This window comes from Schistocerca nitens, chromosome 2 (assembly GCF_023898315.1).
Source record: "Schistocerca nitens isolate TAMUIC-IGC-003100 chromosome 2, iqSchNite1.1, whole genome shotgun sequence".
Taxonomy (NCBI): Eukaryota; Metazoa; Arthropoda; class Insecta; order Orthoptera; family Acrididae; genus Schistocerca; species Schistocerca nitens.
Window position 1 is genome coordinate 998,347,086 of NC_064615.1, and position 22,770 is coordinate 998,369,855.

Below are 22,770 nucleotides of genomic sequence, written 5' to 3' on the forward strand. Positions count from 1 at the left end.
CATATGCTACGTGGAACAACAACAGCCTGAGGCGATACATTAAAGAGAGCAACCAGTAAATAAATTATCATCAAGCTGACAAATCATTATTTCACAAATGTTGGTATACCCCAGGCCATCATGTCTGATAATGGGTCACAGTTTACATCTAAATTATGGAAAAATTTTATTGAAGATACAGGAATAAAACATATTTTGATTTCGGTTTGTCACCCATCAAGTAAACCTACTGCTCCTGAGACGGTGGCCTGACATTGCCGCGAGGAAACGTTGCAGCTTCGCCAAACAAAAGACACTTCACTATTACTTGTCTAAATAAATAATTATTGTTATTCTGCCAATGCAAATGCATGTGTAAATACTTTTATTTTAATAAAGTTCATAGTCCGAGTTTTCGATGGTTCGAGGTGGTTCCGGTCCCGTTCACCTCGAACTATCGAGACTCTACTGTACCATATATACGAATGACATCCCTAGGCAGAGTGGCGGAAAGATTGCTCCTCCTTATACACTGCCACCTCCAACAACATCTCGATAAGATAACCCAGTGGTGCAACCGCTAGAAAATAAAGATCAATCCTACCAAGAGGCAGGCGCTCTATTTCACCCCTAAAATCAAGCTCCCTGAACGTCAACTCACCACTGACGTCAGAGAGTTAACTCGTAGAAATTCAGTTATTTAGCTCGGCGTCGAAATAGATCGACGCCTAACATGGAACAGGCACCTCACCACTGCAGCAAACAAAGGCTGCGCCCTATCCTGTAGGTTATATCCCCTGCTGAAAGGCGACGGAATAACCATTGAGTGCAAACTACTCCTCTGGCGCCAACTCATACTTCCAGTCATCCTGTATGGCTCAGAGGTTTGGCTTGTGGAGTCAGACACAGCACTGTCCCGACTACAACGCCTCCAGAACAAAGTTTTCCGTGTCATTTCAGACGTTGGCAGATACGTGCCCAAGTTACACACATAAGAGACTTCCTAGACGAACCCACCATTTACACACTTATTCAAGACAAATCCACAAAATTTTACGAAATAACACAAACTTCGCCCCACTTTCTTATTCAAAATTTACGAAACGAACCACCAGACGCTTCTCTCAAACGACCAAAATTAATCCTTACACGCCTCTTTAGGTACCAGTAACACACACATCAAACACCAGACACAAGCTTACACACTGAAAACACGCACACAACCCCAATCCCTCAACTTCACGTAAAGCCCTAGCGCATTCTGAAGTCAGACGAGGACAATCCATGGTACTTCATACGCAACCAAAACAGCCACAGCCTCATAGCTCTTAAGGTAGGCCTAGAGCCCATGTTTACTGAACATTTTTTTTCTTGTTTCGGTGTAAGGAACCTGTTCTCAAAATTTGTAAAAGTAATTTAATCAAACCATGTACAAACACAAACACAGACACACACCCACACACACACACAGGCTCGTTTACGCGCGATTTCGGGAGCTTCTTACGATTTGTGATAAAGAACAGTACAGTACAACATCGATTATCTGAATACCGACCAACTGAGACATCGATTAACAGCAGGCGTTCCAGTTGGCAAACTCAAATTTGCGTGTTTGCGCCCTACATTATTTCAGCTGACGCTGGGCTGGTCGGTTCGACGGTCCCCCCCCCCCCCCCCCCCCTAGCCAACCGTCACTGCTGCTGTTCTATCTTGACGCCTGGACCTTCGACTGTGACTAGAGTTGCACTCTACCAAAGTTACAATTCGGTAGTTTTGGCAAAGTACATAAATGCAAATGATATATTTCCTGTACGTTACGTGGCCCTTTATATACCCTCACTCAGTTTCTAGAAAGTTCACCGCTTCTAGTTCCTAGGGGAATTTAGTAAGAAGCTAACTTCATACGCAAACAAAGCAATCGAAATGGGGTAAGCCCGGTAAGTATGCAAACACACCAAATATACAAATAACGCGATTACGGTCTTAACTGACCAACGCTACTAGAAACATTACTGTAATCTATCTTATTTACGACAGTCTATGGCAGCCTATGGTAGTTTTACAACTCTAATTGTGACAAAACGTGGTGTTGTTGCACCTTTCGCAATGGCGACTAAAGGTACATGCGTTGTTATTAGTGATTCCGACAAACGTAAAATTTTAGACCAGTTGAAGAAAGGTGCTGGTGGATCGAGCTTGGTTCACGAATACGGAGGAAACACAACGATATCGAACACCAAACAGAAGTTTTTAAATGACGTTATCTTCCTTTCAGCAGTTAGAAATGTTGTTATTTCTGCCTAATGTAAAAGCGTACCTCAAAAACTTATGCTTGAAGATGGCTTAATGACGAAAATAAAATTCTAACAGTTGAAAGCAAGGTGACATCACTTAAAAAATTTATAGGCGCTGTGAATCCATACTACAACAAAGTAGCCAGAAAGAACATTGAATCCAATAAAAACTATGGTAGTGTATTTGACAGTGAAGGTAGAAGCTTGCGCACAAGAAAGATCAAAATCCAGGATTTATATCCCAATTGGCTCGGCTGATTAAAGAATCTTACGGTTTTGAACGATGATACTGAAATATAATGTCCAAGACCGTCTCGAATGTGATGTTGGTCACCCTGGCTATCAAGTATTGACGGACGGTGAAACAGCTGCCAGTGTCATGGCCGACCAACACTTCGTGTCGTCGAGGAAGAGCCTGGCAACTGCAATCGCAGAAAAAGGACCATCCAGACAGGAAGCTTACCACTGCCTTGAGTCGGCTATCAGATGATCAGAACAACAAGAAGAATGCAATGCTGTCTAATTGCCGGCTTAAAGATGTTTTCGAGATTTCGTTGTAATAAAAAGAGTTGTGAAGCAAAAACAGATTTTTCGGTCTTATTTTCCTAAACTATAGGCCTCCTTTAATGCCCAGTTTGAAGTTTTAAAATTAGGTTATGCAGTCATTTCTCTGTATCATTTGTAAGACATGTGGCACAAAATAAAATGTATGTGCTGTTTTGTGTGTAATCAGTGTTTTTTTATATTGCTATGATCACTAGTGAAATATGTTTTCGTAAAAGATCGGTTATCCGAATACGCCCCTTCCACAATCGTTTCGGCCCTATTGTTGATGCTACAGAACCGCCAGACTGACTGTGATCGTGCACATCGCAGAACAATTCATTTCAGTAGGCCATAGGCCTATTGCTAAATCGTCAGTTTACTGACAACAAAGTAGTGTAAGGATTTCTTAATCTTTTCGATAAGTAGAACATTTTTTCAATGTCCTCTTTCATCGTGGGACTTTCAGAAGTTTCTACAGTTTGTTTTTATTGTAAACAGATTATGTACGTCAAAAACTAATTTCAAAATTAACCCAAAAATTCTTAAAGAAACTAACATTTAAAGCAACAGAATCAAATGAACATGTAGACGTTAATGAGCCGCATGGTACTTGTTATTTACGCAGATATACTTAATATTAAGCTTTATGGATGAAAGTTGAATTCTCATTAGAGTTTCGACATCAAGTCTGATGCGATATTTGTTTGTCGATAGCCATGCTTCGTACATATACGTAGTTACAAATGGAGAAAAAGTATCAACGCTTTTTACGATAATTGAGGATTGTGATGGTTTAAACTGCACCAGAATTCCGCTGAAGGTATTAATTTACATTTTTCTTCCAAAGATAAATCATATGTCAGTTCAATAAGAGTTTCATGTTTTAATACTGTCACGGTCGAAGATCGCACATTCATCATAAAGGGATTTGTAACCCACACTTCATTTTGATATTTAATCATCTGTTAATTTATAAAATAGTGTTTAAATCTTGATTCTGGCCTCTCAAGTTTTATCATAGGCATTAACTTTTACTGTTCTTCTTAGCTACTTTCTCGAATTTGTATGAAAAAAGGCACGAAGTTTCGTGGAATCCTTGAGTGAACCCTATAGTTCTGCTGAACAACTTGAGAAATGCCTTAGTACACGTTTCGACGAAGGTAGTTTAGGCAGTGGCCAGTAACTGTTACTTACGACGTGATTTGTGGAATGGTCGCGAAGTGACAAAATAGCGACATCTGGTAACCGTGAGTGCAGCTGCTGCGCGGCGGATATGACGTATGTCAGGTGGCAGGTGGTCCGTGGTGAACAATGCGAGGCGGCAGTTCCGCGCCACAGGAAGCAAGCGCAGGTGCAACCAGCTAACTACCGTGCCTCGTGCGGGGCTGGGCGCACGAATGGGCGCCGAGCGAATATTACTTTTAACGGTGGCCAGGCCCAGCCGCTGAATCTTGGGAACAGTTAGCGAATCAGTGACTGGTAAACTCTCCAATATTTGGTTGATCAACGTTGTTCGCTGTGTGGCGCTCTGGTTATACTACAATGGACTCGTACTTCCGCATTGTTGCTGTTGTGGTCTTCAGTCCAAAGACTGGTTTGATGCAGTCTCCCTACTACTCTATCCTATGCAAGCCCCATCATCTCCGAGTAACAACTGCAACCTACATCTCTTGGTCTCCCTCTACGATTCTTACCCCACACGCTTCCCTCCATTACTTAATTGGTAATCCCTTGATGCTTCAGAATGTGTCCTACCAACGGATCCCTTATTTTGGTCAGGTTCTGCCACAAATTTCTCTTCTCCCACATTCTATTCACTACCTCCTCATTAGTTATGTGATCCACCCACCTAATCTTCAGCATTCTTCTGTAGCATCACATTTCAAAAGCTTCTGTTCTCTTCTTGCCAAAACTGTTTATCGTCCATGTTTCACTTCTATACACGGCTACAATCCATACAAATACTTTCAGAAAGGACTTCCCGACAAATCTATACTCGATGTTAACAAATTTCTCTTCTTCGGAAACACTTTTATTGCCATTGTCAGTCTACATTTAACATCCTCCCTACTTCAACCATCATCTGTTATTTTGCTTCCCAAATAGCTAAACTCATTTACTACTTCGAGTGTCTCATTTCCTAAAAAAATGGTTCAAATGGCTCTGAGAACTATGGGACTTAACATCTTAGGTCATCAGTCCCCTAGAACTTAGAACTACTTAAACCTAACTAACCTAAGAACATCACACACACCCATGCCCGAGGCAGGATTCGAACCTGCGACCGTAGCAGTCCCGCGGTTCCGGACTGCAGCGCCTAGAACCGCAAGACCACCGCGGCCGGCCTCATTTCCTAATCTAATTCCCTCAGCATCACCTGATTTGATTCGACTACATTCCAGTATCCTCGTTTTGCTTTTGTTGATGTTCATTTTATATCTTCCTTTCAAGATACTGCCCATTCCGTTCACGTGCTCTTCCAAGTCCTTCACTCTCTGTGACAAAACTGCAATGTCATTGGCAAACCTCAAGGTTTTTATTTCTTCTCACCGGACTTTAATCACTACTCCAAATTTTTCTTTGGTTTCCTTTTCTGTTTGCTCATGTCTCACTCCCTTCTCAACCACTGCTTCCCTTTCATGTCCCTCGACTTTTATAACTGCAATCTGGTTTCTCTGCTAATTGTAAACAGTCTTTCGCTCCCTGTATTTTATCCTTGCCACCTTTAGAATTTGGAAGAGAGTGTTCTAGTCAACATTGTCAAAAGCGTTCTCTGAATCTACAAACGCTATAAACATAGGTTTGCCTGTCTCCCACGAGAAGTCATAGGGTCAGTATTGCCTCGCTTGTTCCAACATTTCTACGGAATCCGAACTGATCTTCCCCAAGGTTGACTTCTACGAGTTTTTCCTTTCTACTGTAAAGCAGGGGTCTCCAAACTACGGCCCGGGGGCCGAAACCGGCCCGCGAGGGCCGGCAAACCGGCCCGCGTTAGCTGGCCGGACATCCCCAGTATCCGGCCCGCCAAATATTTGAGATGGTACCTATACTGCCAACAATTGAGTATCGAGGCCTATCGCGACCAATACACCGCGACATTCGCTCTGCTACTCGCTACAAGACTACATAACTAAACTTATTGTTGCGCCGCTTGAAATAACAATGCGTTGACACACTCTACATCTGTTACGTCTTGCAGTAATAGTGTTGCTAACAATGATTTTGAGATTTCGTTAACTTTGCAGGACGCTTTCGTGAAGAATGTGCAGTGACATACTTTTTTGTCGGTGAAATTCGCCGGAATAAAATACGCCAGAATTTCGGTCAGGTACGTCCACCACTCAAAATTATGTAATTAAATAAAAATCGTAGTTCGTTTCAGTGCTAGCTATTCCAACCTTAGATTTTTGCGATTTCATCTTTCCTTTAGCCTTGCATTACGGTGATCATGGAGTGCTAGGGTGCTTTAATCCCACTAGGTAGATCTTGGCCCTTATGACTTCGTGGAGGAGTCAATGTGGTCCGCGGACTAAAAAGTTTGGAGACCCCTGCTGTAAAGGATTCGTGTTAGCATTCTGCAGCCTTGACTTATTAAACAGATGGTTCGATAATTTTCACACCTGTCAGCATCAGCTTTCTTTGGAATTGGAACTATTATATTCTTCTTGAAGTCCGCATAGCATTGTACAAATCCTTGTCCCATCATCCAGATTTATTTCTCCTGAATTTTCCTAATAAACTTCAAGCGAATACTGGGACGTTTACCTGTAAAAGACATCGGCCAATTTTTTTCCCGTACCTGCATCTACAAACACATCTATACTCCCCAAGCCGTCCTACGGTGTGTGGCAGAGGGTACCTCTAGTACTGTCTGTTCCTCTCCTTCCTTGTTCCATTCACGGATGGCGAGGGGACGAATGATGGCCGGTAAATTTCCGCGTTAGCTCTAACTTCTCGGGTTTTCTCACTGTGGTCATTACGCCACATGTATGTGGAAGTAAACAATATGGTGCTCTCTCTTCCCAGGACGTATGCCTTCGGAATTGCGATAGACAACCTGCCCATGATGCACAACGCTGCTTATGGAGCGTCTGACACTCGACTTTGTCAGGCGTCTCCGTGATGCTCTCGAGCCGATTAAACGATTCCGTAGTGAAATGGGCCGCACTTCCTCGGATCTTGTCTATCTCTTCTAGCGATCTGACCTGGTACAGGTCCCAAACTGATGACCAATGCTCCAGATCGGTCGAATATGTGTTGCGCAAGCCACCTCTTTCATGTACGTTCCTTAATATTCTCCCTGTGAATCTCATCGTGGCGTCTCTTTTCCCTTCTATTTGTTTCATGTGGTCATTCCACTTTATGTCATACGGATGGTACTCCTAGGTATCTTACAAGATTTTTTATTTCCAGTGATTTGCGCCAGTTGTGAAAGTAATTCCCTTTCCTCGCATATTTATCGGTATGCATGCGACAGCATACGTATCTGATATGTTCCAAAGATCCGCACATACACTATGTGATCAAAAATACCCGGACACCTGACTGAAAATGACTTAGAAGTTCGTGGCGCCCTCCATCTGTAATACTGGAATTCAGTATGGTGTTGGCCAGCCCTTAGCCTTGATGACAGCTTCCACTCTCGCGGGCATACGTTGAATCGGGTGCTGGAAGGTTTCTTGGGGAATGGCAGCCAGTTTTTCACGGAGTGCTGCACCCAGGAGAGGTATCGATGTCGGTCGGTGACGCCAGCCACGAAGTCGGCGTTCCAAAACATCCCAAAGGTTTTCTGTAGGATTCAGGTCAGGACTCTTTGCAAGCCAGTCCATTACAGGGAGGCTACTGTCATGTAACCACTCCGCCGCGGGCCGTGCATTATGAACAGGTGCTCGATCGTGTTGAAGGATGCAATCGCCATCCCCGAATTGCTCTTCAACAGTGGGAAGCAAGAAGGTGCTTAACACATCAATGTAGGCCTGCGCTGTGTAGTACCACGCAAAACAACAAGTGCTGCAAGCCCCCTCCATGAAAAACACGACCACACCATAATACCGCCGCCTCCGAATTTTACTGTTGGCACTACACACGCTGGCAGATGACGTTCACCGGGCATTCGCCATCCCACACCCTGCAATCGGATCGCCACATTGTGTACCAACGTTTTTCCATTGTTCAATCGTCCAATGTTTACGCTCCTTACACCAAGCGAGGCGTTGTTTGGCATTTATCGGCGTGATGTGTGGCTTATGAGCAGCCGATCGACCAAGAAATTTCTGACCTTCCGCCTAACTGTCATTGTACTTGTAGTGGACCCTGATGCAGTTTGGAATTCCAGTGTAATGGTCTGGATAGATGTCTGCCTATTACACATTACGACCCTCTTCAACTGTCGTCGGTCTGTCAGTCCACGGATGAGGTCGGCCTGTATGATTTTGTGCTGTACGTGTCCCTTCACGTTTTCACTTCACTATAGCATCGGAAACAGTTGGCCTAGGGATGTTTAAGAGTGTGTAAATCTCGCGTACAGACGTATGACACAAGTGACACCCAATCACCTGACCACTTTCGAAGTCCGCGAGTTCCGCGGAGCGCCCCATTCTGCTCTCTCACGATGTCTAATGACTACTGAGGTCGCTGATGTGGAGTACCTGGTTGTAGGTGGCAGCATAATGCACCGAATATGAAAAAGTTTGTTTTTGGGGGTGTCCGGATACTTGTGATCACATAGTGTAAAAGCGGTGCGATCTGGTGCTCATACCTCAGGTTCCGTTGGTGATAAAAAGGTAAAGTCAAATGTTTTGGATGGTACCTGGGCTAGGGATCATTTGCATCCCTAACAGAAGGACCGTCTTAGTGTCACTATCCTACAGTAAATGGTCAAGGTATGAATGTTACACACTTCCTCCTGCTTAGCAAATGGAGCAAATCTGGTGGTTCTTTTGCATTTCATGTGGTCTACATTCGGCTTGCTGGGGCCTATGGAGGCACAATTTGTTCATTGGTGATTCCTCGGAAAATCCCAAAAAAAGGTTTTTTTTTTTTTTTTTTTTTTTTTTTTTTTTTTTTTTTTTACAATGTTTTCGCTGTCATCAACGGACCAAAACCCAGCCGAGGATTTCAAGACGGCTACGCATAGTAAAAGGCTAAAATTTTTATGATGCTTTATTAAGATCCCGGTCTCGAACAACCTTGAAAATTTCCTGCATATCTTTATCCGCTTCCTAGATTCAGAAATTCGAAGTTATCGTACCTATACACGTAAAATCCGGTGAGATCTGAAAACGTAGTTTCTAAACTGACGCAGCACGGAGAAATATGTTGTAAATTCTCTCCGTTATCATATGGGAACGCCATATTCTAGTACTGAAGCACATGCAAATTTTTTTTGAACATAAAATCCGGTCTGAGGTGCGAAATTAGTTTTGCGTTATTTCAGTTTCACATAAGTGAGCTATCTAAATTTTACTGACCAATGTATTTCCATCCATATGAGTTAAATGCTCAGCTGTAGCAGGGAAAATAAGGGAACAGGCGGAAAAACGTTCATTTCGGAGCACAAAAAATGCGGATATCTTTCTGTTTATTTAAAAGTCTCTGATTGGAAAGTGGGGTACCAGCTGCCTCATTCTACCTTCCTCAGCACCTATAAAAATTTTCCCAAATATTTTGGCATGCGAACATACTTGCGCTTTTTTGTGTTGAGAAAGAAGAAGACAGTAGCAGTGGCAAAGAGACGGAAAAGTGATAAATCCTGTTAGATAGTAGACAGTGGTTGTTTTATAGAGAGAGGAAGCTAGTCAATCGCATTGTGAAAGAAAGAGAACGACGCGTCGTCAGAGGAACGTAGTTACAGTGATAGAACAGTGTTAGGAAAAGAGCGATGGAGACAGCGTACTGATGGGGGGGGGGGGGGGGGGGTTTGGAGGAATAAGAGAAAGAGAAAGCGAAAGTGGGTGAGAGCCAGTGATAATGAGCGACTGAGTATACGCTAGTGACAATAAGGAAGAGAGAGATAGTGACAGCGAGAAAAGAGAGCAGCAGTACGAAGGAAGGAAATGACGCATTAGCAGTAAGGGAGAGCAAGAGGGAGACAGTAACAATGACAGGAGACAGCAGTAAAAGGGACGTTCAAAAAGAAACGAGCCAGAGGCATAATTACAGAAACCAGTTATATATGTTAGGAGTATTGACCCTGGCTGTTGAGACACTTGTCCCACTGTGATACAAGGCGGCGAATGGCTGTCTCATAAAGTTCCTGGGGCTGCGATGTTAACCAGTTCCTCACGTACAGCTGGACGTCGTCGTGCGAGGTGAATCGTTTGCCCCTCCGAGCCTTTACAAGGGCACCGAAAATGGCGTAATCACAGGGAGAGAGGTTCGGACTGTATGGAGGGTGGCCGAGAAACTCCCACTTGAATTTCTGCAGGAGTTCTGCGACTGTGTTGGTCGCATGAGGCTTTGCATTGTCGTGGAGCAGAATGACCCCAGGGGTGAGATTGCCTGGTCGTTTTGATTTGATCGCTTGGCGAAGGCTGGTCAAGGTTTGCGAGTAACACTGGTTATTCACTGTTGTCCCTGTGATGACACTGAGGGGCAAACGATTCGTCTCGGACGACGATGTCCAACTGTACGTGCTGAAATGGTTAACCTCGCAGTTCCGGGAATTTTATGAGACAGCCAATCACCACCTTGTGTCACAGTGGGACAAGTGTCTCCACAGCCAGGGTCAATACTTCTATCATACAGGCACTGGTTTCTGTAATTAAGCCTCCAGCTCGTTTCTTTTTGAACGCCCCTTATGGCAGGACAGAACGAAGGGACTGTGACAGTGACAGTGACACAGGAGACCATGACAGATGGACACAAAGAAATAATGACAATGAGCTGGCTGAATGAGTGAGTGAGAAACGACAACTGCGAATAGATGCCTATGAGCGACTTACAACGATGGACTGGTCGGTGTGAGTGAGTTACAATTAGGGGAACTTGTGGGAGTTTGAGATGGGTTGCGTGTTAAAGAAAGCGCGAATGTGTTCGCATGCTAAAAGTTTTGGGCAAATTTTTGAAGGTGCTGACGAAGAGGCAGATCTTACTTTTCAGTTACCTTACTTTTCAGTTAAAGTCTTTTAAATAAACAGAAACATTTCGCTTTTTTGTGCTGCGATAGGAGCATTTTCCCACTGGTGAGCAATATATTGCAATTACTTACGTCCAAGGTAAACTGCCTCTCCTTGCATCAATCATCAAACTTGTGCAGATCTTATAGCAGTTCGGTACAGCCTTCATCTACATCTACATCTACATCTACATGACTACTCTGCAATTCACATTTAAATGCTTGGCAGAGGGTTCATCGAACCACAATCATACTATCTCTCTACCATTCCACTCCCGAACGGCGCGCAGGAAAAACGAACACCTAAACCTTTCTGCTCGAGCTCTGATTTCTCTTATTTTATTTTGATGATCATTCCTACCTATGTAGGTTGGGCTCAACAAAATATTTTCGCATTCGGAAGAGAAAGTTGGCGACTGAAATTTCGTAAATAGATCTCGCCGCGACGAAAAACGTCTTTGCTTTAATGACTTCCATCCCAACTCGCGTATCATATCTGCCACACTCTCTCCCCTATTACGTGATAATACAAAACGAGTTGCCCTTTTTTGCACCCTTTCGATGTCCTCCGTCAGTCCCACCTGGTAAGGATCCCACACCGCGCAGCAATATTCTAACAGAGGACGAACGAGTGTAGTGTAAGCTGTCTCTTTAGTGGACTTGTTGCATCTTCTAAGTGTCCTGCCAATGAAACGCAACCTTTGGCTCGCCTTCCCCACAATATTATCTATGTGGTCTTTCCAACTGAAGTTGTTCGTAATTTTAACACCGAGGTACCTACTTGAATTGACAGCCTTGAGAATTGTACTATTTGTCGAGTAATCGAATTCTAACGGATTTCTTTTGGAACTCATGTGGATCACCTCACACTTTTCGTTATTTAGCGTCAACTGCCACCTGCCACACCATACAGCAATCTTTTCTAAATCGCTTTGCAACTGATACTGGTCTTCGGATGACCTTACTAGACGGTAAATTACAGCATCATCTGCGAACAACCTAAGAGAACTGCTCAGATTGTCACCCAGGTCATTTATATAGATCAGCAACAGCAGAGGTCCCAGGACGCTTCCCTGGGGAACACCTGATATCACTTCAGTTTTACTCGATGATTTGCCTTCTATTACTACTAACTGCGACCTTCCTGACAGGAAATCACGAATCCAGTCGCACAACTGAGACGATACCGCATAGGCCCGCAGCTTGATTAGAAGTCGCTTGTGAGGAACGGTGTCAAAAGCTTTCCGGAAATCTAGAAATACGGAATCAACTTGAGATCCCTTGTCGATAGCGGCCATTACTTCGTGCGAATTAAGAGCTAGCTGCGTTGCACAAGAACGATACTTTCTGAAACCATGCTGATTACGTATCAATAGATCGTTCCCTTCGAGGTGATTCATAATGTTTGAATACAGTATATGCTCCAAAACCCTACTGCAAACCGACGTCAATGATATAGGTCTGTAGCTCGATGGATTATTCCTAATACCCTTCTTAAACACTGGTGCGACCTGCGCAATTTTCCAATCTGTAGGTACAGATCTATCGGTGAGCGAGCGGTTGTATATGATTGCTAAGTAGGGAGCTATTGTATCAGCGTAATCTGAAAGGAACCTAATCGGTATACAATCTGGACCTGAAGACTTACCCGTATCAAGCGATTTGAGTTGCTTCGCAACCCGTAAGGTATCTACTTCTAAGAAACTCATGCTAGCAGCTGTTCGTGTTTCAAATTCTGGAATATTCCATTCGTCTTCCCTGGTGAAGGAATTTCGGAAAATTGCGTTCAATAACTCCGCTTTAGCGGCACAGTCGTCGGTAACAGTACCATCGGCACTGGCAGCGAGGTATTGACTGCGTCTTGCCGCTTGTGTACTTTACATACGACCAGAATTTCTTCGGATTTTCTACCAAATTTCGAGACAATGTTTCGTTGTGGAACATATTAAAGGCATCTCGCATTGAAGTCCGTGCCAAATTTCGCGCGTCTGTAAATTTTAGCCAATCTTCGGGATTTCGCGTTCTTCTGAACTTCGCATGCTTTTTCCGTTGCCTCTGCAACAGCGTTCTGACCTGTTTTGTGTACCATGGGGGATCAGTTCCATCTCTTACCAATTTATGAGGTATGAATCTCTCAATTGGTGTTGCTACTATATCTTTGAATTTGAGCCACATCTCGTCTACATTTGCATAGTCAGATCGGAAGGAATGGAGATTGTCTCTTAGGAAGGCTTCTAGTGACACTTTATCCGCTTTTTTAAATAAAATTATTTTGCGTTTGTTTCTGGTGGATTTGGAAGAAACGGTATTGAGTCTAGCTATAACGACCTTGTGATCACTAATCCCTGTATCAGTCATGATGCTCTCTATCAGCGCTGGATTGTTTGTGGCTAAGAGGTCAAGTGTGTTTTCGCAACCATTTACAATTCGCGTGGGTTCGTGGACTAACTGCTCGAAATAATTTTCGGAGAAAGCATTTAGGACAATCTCGGAAGATGTTTTCTGCCTACCACCGGTTTTGAACAAGTATTTTTGCCAACATATCGAGGGAAGGTTGAAGTCCCCGCCAACTATAACCGTATGAGTGGGGTATTTATTTGTTACGAGACTCAAATTTTCCCTGAACTGTTCAACAACTATATCATCGGAGTCTGGGGGTCGGTAGAAGGAGACAATTATTAACTTAGTTCGGCTGTTAAGTATAACCTCCACCCATACCAATTCGCACGGAGTATCTACTTCGACTTCACTACAAGATAAACCACTACTGACAGACACAAACACTCCACCACCAATTCTGCCTAATCTATCTTTCCTGAACACCGTCTGAGACTTCGTAAAAATTTCTGCAGAACTTATTTCAGGCTTTAGCCAGCTTTCTGTACCTATAACGATTTCAGCTTCTGTGCTTTCTATTAGCGCTTGAAGCTCGGGGACTTTCTCAGCACAACTACAACAATTTACAACTACAATTCCGACTGTTCCTTGATCCAAGCACGTCCTGTATTTGCCATGCACCCTTTGAGATTGCAGTCCACACCGTACTTTCCCGAGGCCTTCTAACCTAAAAAACCGCCCAGTCCACGCCACACTGCCTCCGCTACCCGTGTAGCCGCCAGCTGAGTGTAGTGAACTCCTGACCTATTCAGCGGAACCCGAAACCCCACCACCCTATGGCGCAAGTCAAGGAATCTGCAGCCAACACGGTCGCAAAACCGTCTGAGCCTCTGATTCAGACCCTCCACCCGGCTCTGCACCAAAGGTCCGCAGTCGGTTCTGTCAACGATGCTGCAGATGGTGAGCTCTGCCTTCATCTCGTAAGCAAGACCGGCAGCCTTCACCAAATCAGATAGCCGCTGGAATCTAGAGAGAATTTCCTCAGATCCAAAGCGACACACGTCATTAGTGCCGACATGTGCCACCACCTGCAGCTGGCTGCACCCTGTGCTCTTCATGGCATCCGGAAGTACCCTTTCCACATCAGGAATGACTCCACCCGGAATGCACACAGAGTGCACACTGGATTTCTTCCCCTCCTTAGCCGCCATATCCCTAAGGGGCCCCATTACGCGCCTAACATTGGAGCTGCCAACTACCAATAAGCCCACCCTCTGTGATTGCCGGACCTTGAAGGCTGAGAATCATCCTCTGAAACAGGACAGGCAGCTGCATCTGGCTCAGCCAGAGACAGTGCCTGAAACCTGTTTGTCAGACACACCGGGGAGGCCTTCTGATCAGCCTCCGGGGACGTCTTTCGCTGCCTGCCACGCCTTGGAACGACCTCCCAATCAACCACAGGCGAGGGCTCAGCCCCACTGCGGGCAGCATCCGGGGCAACCACAGCGGCAGACCGATCTGGGGACAGACGGGACGAGGTTGACATCCCCGTGATACCCAAGTCCGGCTCTCCACAGTGGCGCCCATTGGCAACAGCCTCAAGCTGCGCTACCGAAGTCAGCGCCGCTTGCAGCTGTGAGCGAAGGGATGCCAATTCAGCCCTCATCCGAACACAGCAATCACAGTCCCTGTCCATTCTAATCGATGTTGAACAACAGTTACTGAAACAAGAGTCCGTGCCTAGATAACGCAAGGGAAACACGCAAAGAATGTATTAACTAACCTGTACAAATGCCTAACGACTGCGCTACAATCTGCCTGAATTTACGATTACAGTATCTAAAACTCGAAATTACACCTCCTATACGAAACTCACACGCAATTTATGTAAGAATCTACGAAGTAAACGCTAAAGCGCGATGCTACAACTCTCAAATACTATAATACGCCCGAAATTTATGAATTAAACAATGCAAGTACCCAAAAACACGCAAAGAAATTAAGAATTAAACTATGTAACAAATAAGTAAGCTAGGGGTATACGACTTGCTGCTGCAGCTGCTTATCCAACGGCGGCAGGGAGAACATCATCAACCGTGGCGCGTTGCATGTTTCAAGTAGCAGTTCTTTTCACCTGCCTCGAAATGACTGGGTGTTTGTGTTGTCCTCATCGTTTCATCCTCATTCATGAAAGTGATGGGATTGGACAGAGCAATGTTTGGGAATTTGTACGGGCGCTGATAACCGCGCAGTTGAGCGCCCCACAAACCAAACATCATCATCATCCTCGAGTAGCAGTTCGCCTGGATGACTGCTTATCCAGACACGACCATCGACCTGGTGTAACAAGAAACGTGATTCACCCAACCAAACGATCCTGTGCCCACTGCAGTCATCATTGATGATTTAAGTTAACGTTAAGTGTCATCTCTTGCGAAGCCTCATGTTCAACAATGTGCAATGAACGGTGTGCTCTGAAATGTGCCTGTCGTCAGATCTGCAACAGACTGCCGCCTATCCTGCTTTAGGGAGGGGCCAAGCCACCCACCTCTTTGTTCTGTGGTGTGGCGCAGACATTAACACTCTCTCACTGTCGGTTTACCGTCCTTCACTTTCCACTGTCGTTTATGTCAGTGGATTTCCTAATTTGAGGCACATACCGTCGCCAGAATGATTCATTGTTCGTCTCTGATCTGCTTGGACAGGCTGTATCACAACTCTTATTACACGCTTCTTAGAGTTACAAGTATCTATATAAATATCAAGGGATGAGATGGGAAACCAGAACTCAGCAATGAAGGGAGAGGTAAAATATGGAAGGAATATACTTGTATAGAGAGGTTATACAACGGAAATTAACTTTAATATTATAGAAAGGGGAGGCAACAAAGCAATAGACAACATGACCAACATAATTCACCAGATCTGGAGAACAAAGAAGTTGCCAGAAGGATGGAAGAATGCAATTGTAGTACCAATACACAAGAAGGGGGACAAGAGAGATGCAAACAACTACAGAGGAATATCGCTACTAGAGGTCGGATACAAGGTGCTGTCAAAACTATTGCTCAAGAGAGTAGAAGAACAGGTAGAAAGCACAGCTGGCGACTACCAAGCGGGATTCAGGAAGGGAACAGGTTGTGCAGAACAGATATTTATCCTGAAGCAACTGATATAACATAGGGCCTTAAGAAACAAAAAGACAGTAATAACCTTCGTGGACTTCACAAAGGCATATGACTCCATCGACAGACAGACTCTTGTTAGGATCCTGAAGAACAGAGGAGTTGATGGTACTACACAAGAACTCATAAAAGAAATTCTGACAGACACAAAAGCAAGGGTGAGATTCAGAGGAGCACTGTCAGAAGAATTTGAGATCAAGACTGGTGTTAAACAGGGAGATGGATTGTCACCACTGTTGTTCAATATAGCACTGGACGAAGTGATCAGGTAGTGGAGAGCAATAAACGAGGAAATGGGAATACCAAAGACCCATGTGGGGGACAAAAAGGACAACAGGGCTCAAGTGGACTGCCTAGCCTTTGCAGATGACATAGCAATAGTAAGTGAGACGGAAGAAGACGCAAAGACACAACTCGACAACTTAAGTAAGGTAGCCAGAAAGGTGGGACTGAGGGTCGCCTATAACAAGACAAAGACATTTAACACCACTGCAGACTGGGAAACACCGGAAGGCACTGTGCAAATGGTGGACAAATTTAAATACCTGGAAGAATTTATAACAGGAAGGAACAGGAGCAAGGAGGGAAAAACAGAGAGGATAAAGAAGATGAGGTCAGCCTTCTGCATGACGAGAGAGATAAACAATAAAAAGAATATATCCACAGAGGCAAAGATAAGCCACTACAAGGCAACAGTGAGGAATGCAGTATTATATGCTGCTGAGACGATGACACTAGGAAGAAATGGGGCAGAACAACTAGAGAAAGAAGAGAGAAAAATACTGAGAAAAATACTAGGTCCCAAACGAGGTGGAGAGAGGTGAACGCGAAGACCTAGGGAAGAATTGTACCGGAACATGCGAACAATATCCGGGGAAATCAGACTCAAAAGGCAAGGTATGCTGGACATGTAGTTAGGATGAGTATGGACAGAATGACGAAGAGTGTGTGGGAAACAACACGGAGGACAAGGGGAAAGACAGGAACCAGGTGGGTTGTTGAACTTGAGAAGGACTGGTTGGAATTGGGGATCAAGGTCGAAGGAAAGGAAAATTGGAGGAACAAATATACACCGACAAATATGCCGGAGATCAATGACAGAGAAGAATACAGGAAAAGATTAGAATGTCACCAGTGGAGCCGCCAGGAGAAACGGAAACTGAAGATCTCGGAAGAAGAGCGGGAGAGAAGAAGAGAAAGAATGAAGAGGTTCTGGGAGAAGAAGAGGAAAATGCAGTCCACGAAGGGGCTACCCGTGGTCCTACAGAGGTCGTAACGCAAGAAGAAGAAGAAAGGGAAGAGGACGTAGATGAAGATTAGATAGGAGATATAAAACTGCGAGAAGAATTTGACAGAGCACTAAAAGACTTGAATCGATGCAAGACCCCTGGGGTAGATGACATACCGTCAGAACTACTGACAGCCTTGGGAGAGTCAGCCATAACAAGAACTATTCCACCTGATATGCAAGATGTGTGAGACAAGTGAAACACCCTCAGATTTCACGAGGAGTGTAATAATTCTAGTTCGAAAGAAAGCAGGTGTTGACAGGCGTGAATATTAACGCACTATCAGTTTAATAAGTCATGGTTGCAAAATACTGACACGAATGGAAAAACTGAAGAATTAAACACTTTGAGACTGACCGATGAAGTTGTAATTCTTTCAGAGGCAGCTAAGGACTTGGGAGAGCTGTTGAACGGAATGGACAGTGTCTTGAAATGATGTTACAAGATGAACATCAACAAATGCAAAACAAGGTAATGAATTGTAGTAGAGGAAAGTCAGGCGACGCTCTGGGAACTAGACTAGGAAACGAAACGCTAGAAGTAGTTGATGTGTTTTGCTATATGGGCAGTAAAATGACTGTTTCCAGAATGAAGGTAGGAGACGAGATACTGGCAGAAGTAAAGCTGTGGGGACGGGGCGTGAATCGTGCTTGGGTAGCTCAGTTGGTAGAGCACTTGCCCGCGAAAGGCAAAGGTCCCGAGTTCGAGTCTCGATCCGGTACACAGTTTTAATCTGCCAGGAAGTTTCAAGTTTCAAAATGACTGTTGATGGCCGAAGCATTGTAGAGAGGATATAAAATACAGACTGGCAATGGCAAGCATAATGTTTCTGAGGAAGAGAAATTTGTTAACTTCGAATACAGATTCAAGTATTAGAAAGTCTTTTCTGGAGGTATTTATATGGAGTGTAGCTTGAATGGAAGTGAAGCGTGGTCGATAAACAGTTTAGACAAGAAGAGAAAGGAAGCTTTGAACTGTGGTACTACCGGAAGAATGCTGAAGATCAGATGGGCAGATTACGTAACCAATGAGGAGATACTGAACAGAATTAGGGAAAATAGAAATTTGTGGCGTAACTTGGCTAAAAGAAGGTATCAGTCAATAGGACATATTCCTTATTCTGTATGTATACGTAAATGAACTGTCGGACTCGATGAACAGCAATTCACGGTGCTCGCTAATGATGCTGTGGTGTACGGGTAGGTATCGTCGTTGAGTGATTGTAGGAATATACTAGATGATTTGGACCAATTTATAGTTAGTGTGAAGAATGGCAGTTAGCTCTAAATGTAGAAAAGAATAAGTTAATGCAGACCAGGAGGAAAAAAAGTCCTGCAACGTTCGAGTACACCATTAGTAGGGTACAGTTTGAAAGAGTCACTTTGATTAAATATCTAGACGTAACGCTGCAAAGCAACATGGACTGGAGAGTACATCAGGTTGGTAGTAGGGAAGACGGATGCTCGAATTCTTTTATTCGTAGAATTTTGGGTAAGTGTCGCTCATCCACAAGGCAGAAGGCGTGTAGAACGCTAGTGCGACATATTCTTCAGTACTGTTCGAGTGTTTGGGATCTGCACCAGGTCGTATTAAAGGAAAACATCGAAGCAACCCGGAGCCGTGCTGCTAGATGTGTTACCGGTTGGTTTGATCGACTCGTAAGTACTCGCATTCCGGAGATGCTTCGAGAACTCAAATGGAAATCTGTGGAGCGAAGATGATGCTCTTTCCGCGAGGCACTTTTGCGTAAATTTAGACAACCGGCATTAGAGGCCGGTTGAAGAACGATTCTACTGCCGCCAACATACATTTCGAATAAGGACCGCGAATACAAGATGCAATAAATTAGGACTCGTTCGGAGGTTTTTAGACAATCGTTTTCCCTTGCTGTATTTGCGAGTCGAACTCGACTCGAAATGCGCTCCCTCCGCCATGCACCGTACGGTGGTCTGAGGAGTATGTAGGGGATCGAATGCTCCAGATTTTTGGGCGTACCTATTGGTGAAAACGTAAATTGGAAGAGCCATGTTACTGAGCTCCTCAAATAATTAAGTTCAGCTATTATTGTTCGCCGTATAATTGCTAATCTTGTAAACAAACATATCAACGTCCTGACGTATTTTGCATATTTCCACTCAACAATCTATTACAGAATAATCTTCTCGGCTCGGTTAGAAAGAAAGCAATGGTTGCACAAAACCGTGGAGTAAGAATAATAGGTTGTGTTCACCCACGGGCGTCATGTGGTAGGTACCTCTTCAAAAAGCTGGGAATTTTAACCGCACTGTCACAATACATACTTCTGTAATGAAATATGTCAAAAACAATCCACCATAATTTGAGAAGAACAGTGATGTGCATACCTACAACACAAGACGGAAAAATGACCTTTATTACCCACTGTTAAAGCTCTCAATGGCTCAGAGAGGAGTTTCATATGCAGCAACAAAAATCTTTGATCATTTCCTCAACTACATAAAAATCTGACAGGTAGCGAAGCAAGTTTTAAATCTAAATTAAAATCATTTCTCTTGGACGACGCCTTCTAATCCATTGACGTATTTCTAGTTAAAAACTGGCAAAAATAAATTAAAAATAAAAAGAGCTAAAATAAGTGCAGTTGTATGTGTAGGACTAAAAATAGTAATGTGTTGATTATTGTTAACGCTAATCATGTATACAAATCCTGAAACTGACTCGTTCCACATCATTTCGGTAAAAGATGATCTATGGAGCCTGTATCGAACTAAATAACTGTCAAAATAAACCAGAAGTTCCTCATTAAGCCAAAGAAACAATTATATATTCTTCTGGGACGGAAAACGAAAGTATGTTTAAGGGGAGGTCGTTTCAATTAGACTTATCAAGAAATGACAATAATATTACTTAACTATTAATATTTCTCATTTGAACCCACTTGATCAATAACGTTATATTTCTGAAATGATTTCGTGGTATTCTTGACAGTATAGTTTTAAATTACACAACAGTAACATATCTTTGTGATTGTGTCAGCTTGTAATTTATTGCGTTCCTTTGTCCACTGGGTGAGTAGGAAACAGAACACGATGTCATTATGATATAGAACAACAAAGCAATAATCTTCGAATTTCGAATTTCTACAAATGGTTCAAATGGCTCTGAGCATTATGAGACTCAACTGCTGAGGTCATAAGTCCCCTAGAACTTAGAACTACTTAAACCTAACTAACCTAAGGACAACACACACATCCATGCCCGAGGCAGGATTCGAACCTGCGACCGTAGCGGTCGCGCGGTTCCAGACTGTAGCGCCAGAACCGCTCGGCCACCAGCGGCCGGCCGAATTTCTACAATACCGAACAAAATTCTTCCTTATGCATCTGAGTGTCACAGCGTGTATAAGAGCAAAGCATGAGCTTGGCGTGGTGGGTTGGCTGATCGGCACATCCTACTTTGCCTTGCTCGCTCTGGACGTAGCTTCATAAATGGGTTTCCATGCAGGAGACCATTTATTCAATCATACATCCTTACAGAGACTGCGGTCTAATATGTGCCGTACCATGCAGTCACAGTTACTGTGTGTTGAAAATGGTTCCCGCGTGCCTCAACGCTTGCGAGTACGCGCCGTAGCATGTTCTGCCTCACACGTTCACATCGGCCAGGCTGCATCCGAACAGTGTCAGGGGCAGCATGAATAAGCTGCTCCAGTTTCTCCACATCTGGAATGGGCTCTGCATACACGATACTTTTGAGGCAGCCCCATAACCAGAAATCGCACGGATTGAGATCTGCTGAACGAGCAGGCCGTGCAACTGGACCTCCTCGTTCGATCCATCTACCAGGGAAGACACGACTGAGGCGTTAACGGCGATATGCAGTACCACGTAGCAGCAACATAATCATTCGAATCATAAATGGCACTTCTTCCAGCAGGGGAGGCAAAGTTACTCGCAAGAAACGCCGATAATTCCGGCCTGTTAGGCGATGTGGAAGGAAGTCTGGTCCCAAAATACGATTGCGATCCATTCCAGCCCACACATTCGCACCGACGCTGTCATCATACCGCGGGAGTTCTGCATACGATCCCACAGATGACTGTAACTCTGCGTAATTGAGGCCTCATCTGTGAATAGGACGGATGATACAAATTCCGGAATTGTGGTTGCCTGGTGAAGAAACCAGTAACAAAACTGCTCCTGATGTGGAAAGTCTGTCACTAGTAAGCCCTGCACACGGCGTAAGTGAAAGGATAGTAACAATTGTCTGGCTTACCCTGTACTGGCGGGTCAGCTGCCTGGTACTGACACGGTGGTCGCCTTCCACAGTGTTAATCACGTTTTCCTCCAAGTCCGGTGTCCGAACATGTCGGGTACCTCCTTCATTATTTCCTCCTTCCTGAAGCGCCCCGGTCTCAGACAAATGCCGAAACACTGTCGCAAACTGTTCTGGCGTAACCACAAGCAACGAAGAGGAAGCACGCAAGATCAGGAAAGGCGGTGCGGCGACGTCAGCCAACAGCCCGCTTACAAGGACAGCGTGCCGACTGGAGCGACCTCTGCGAGAAGTGAATATAAGCGCCGCTCCTGCCATCTTCGGCCGCACATTAGTGGAGTATTAGCACGGCCTAGCAGAGAGTGCTACGAGAACAGTTAGTAGTGATCCACAAACTATGTGATAGACATGCCAGATCATTGCATATATCACAGGACTGATTTATATTGCATGTCGCCCATCGCTTTGTACATTAAAGTTTAGTATTGTCAATCTGCTTCATACACACATCAAAAAAAGTTTTGCATCACCTCGGTTCCGAGAGTTCCGGAACCTGTACAGAAAATTGGAATAGAGCTCAACATAAATATCATTTCCACCCTTTTTATTGCTCTTGAAAACCACACATTGCATGTTATACTACCGTACAGTGAGACCTTCAGAGGTGGTGCTCCAGATTGCTGTACACACCGATACCTCTAATACCCAGTAGCACGTGCTCTTGCATTGATGCAAGCCTATATTCGTCGTGGCATACTATCCACAAGTTC

The 22,770-nt window shown here is 44.2% G+C and overlaps 1 protein-coding gene across 1 annotated transcript in view; it reads right to left on the bottom strand.

Annotated features, from left to right (window-relative positions):
• Nucleotides 1–22,158, bottom strand: part of LOC126234755 (uncharacterized) — a 112,958-nt gene extending 90,800 nt beyond the window's left edge. The window contains exon 1 of the mRNA XM_049943504.1: nucleotides 22,001–22,158. The gene's annotated coding sequence lies outside the window, so the exon portion shown is untranslated. The remainder of the gene's footprint in view (nucleotides 1–22,000) is intronic.
• Between the last annotated feature and the right edge of the window lie 612 nt (nucleotides 22,159–22,770).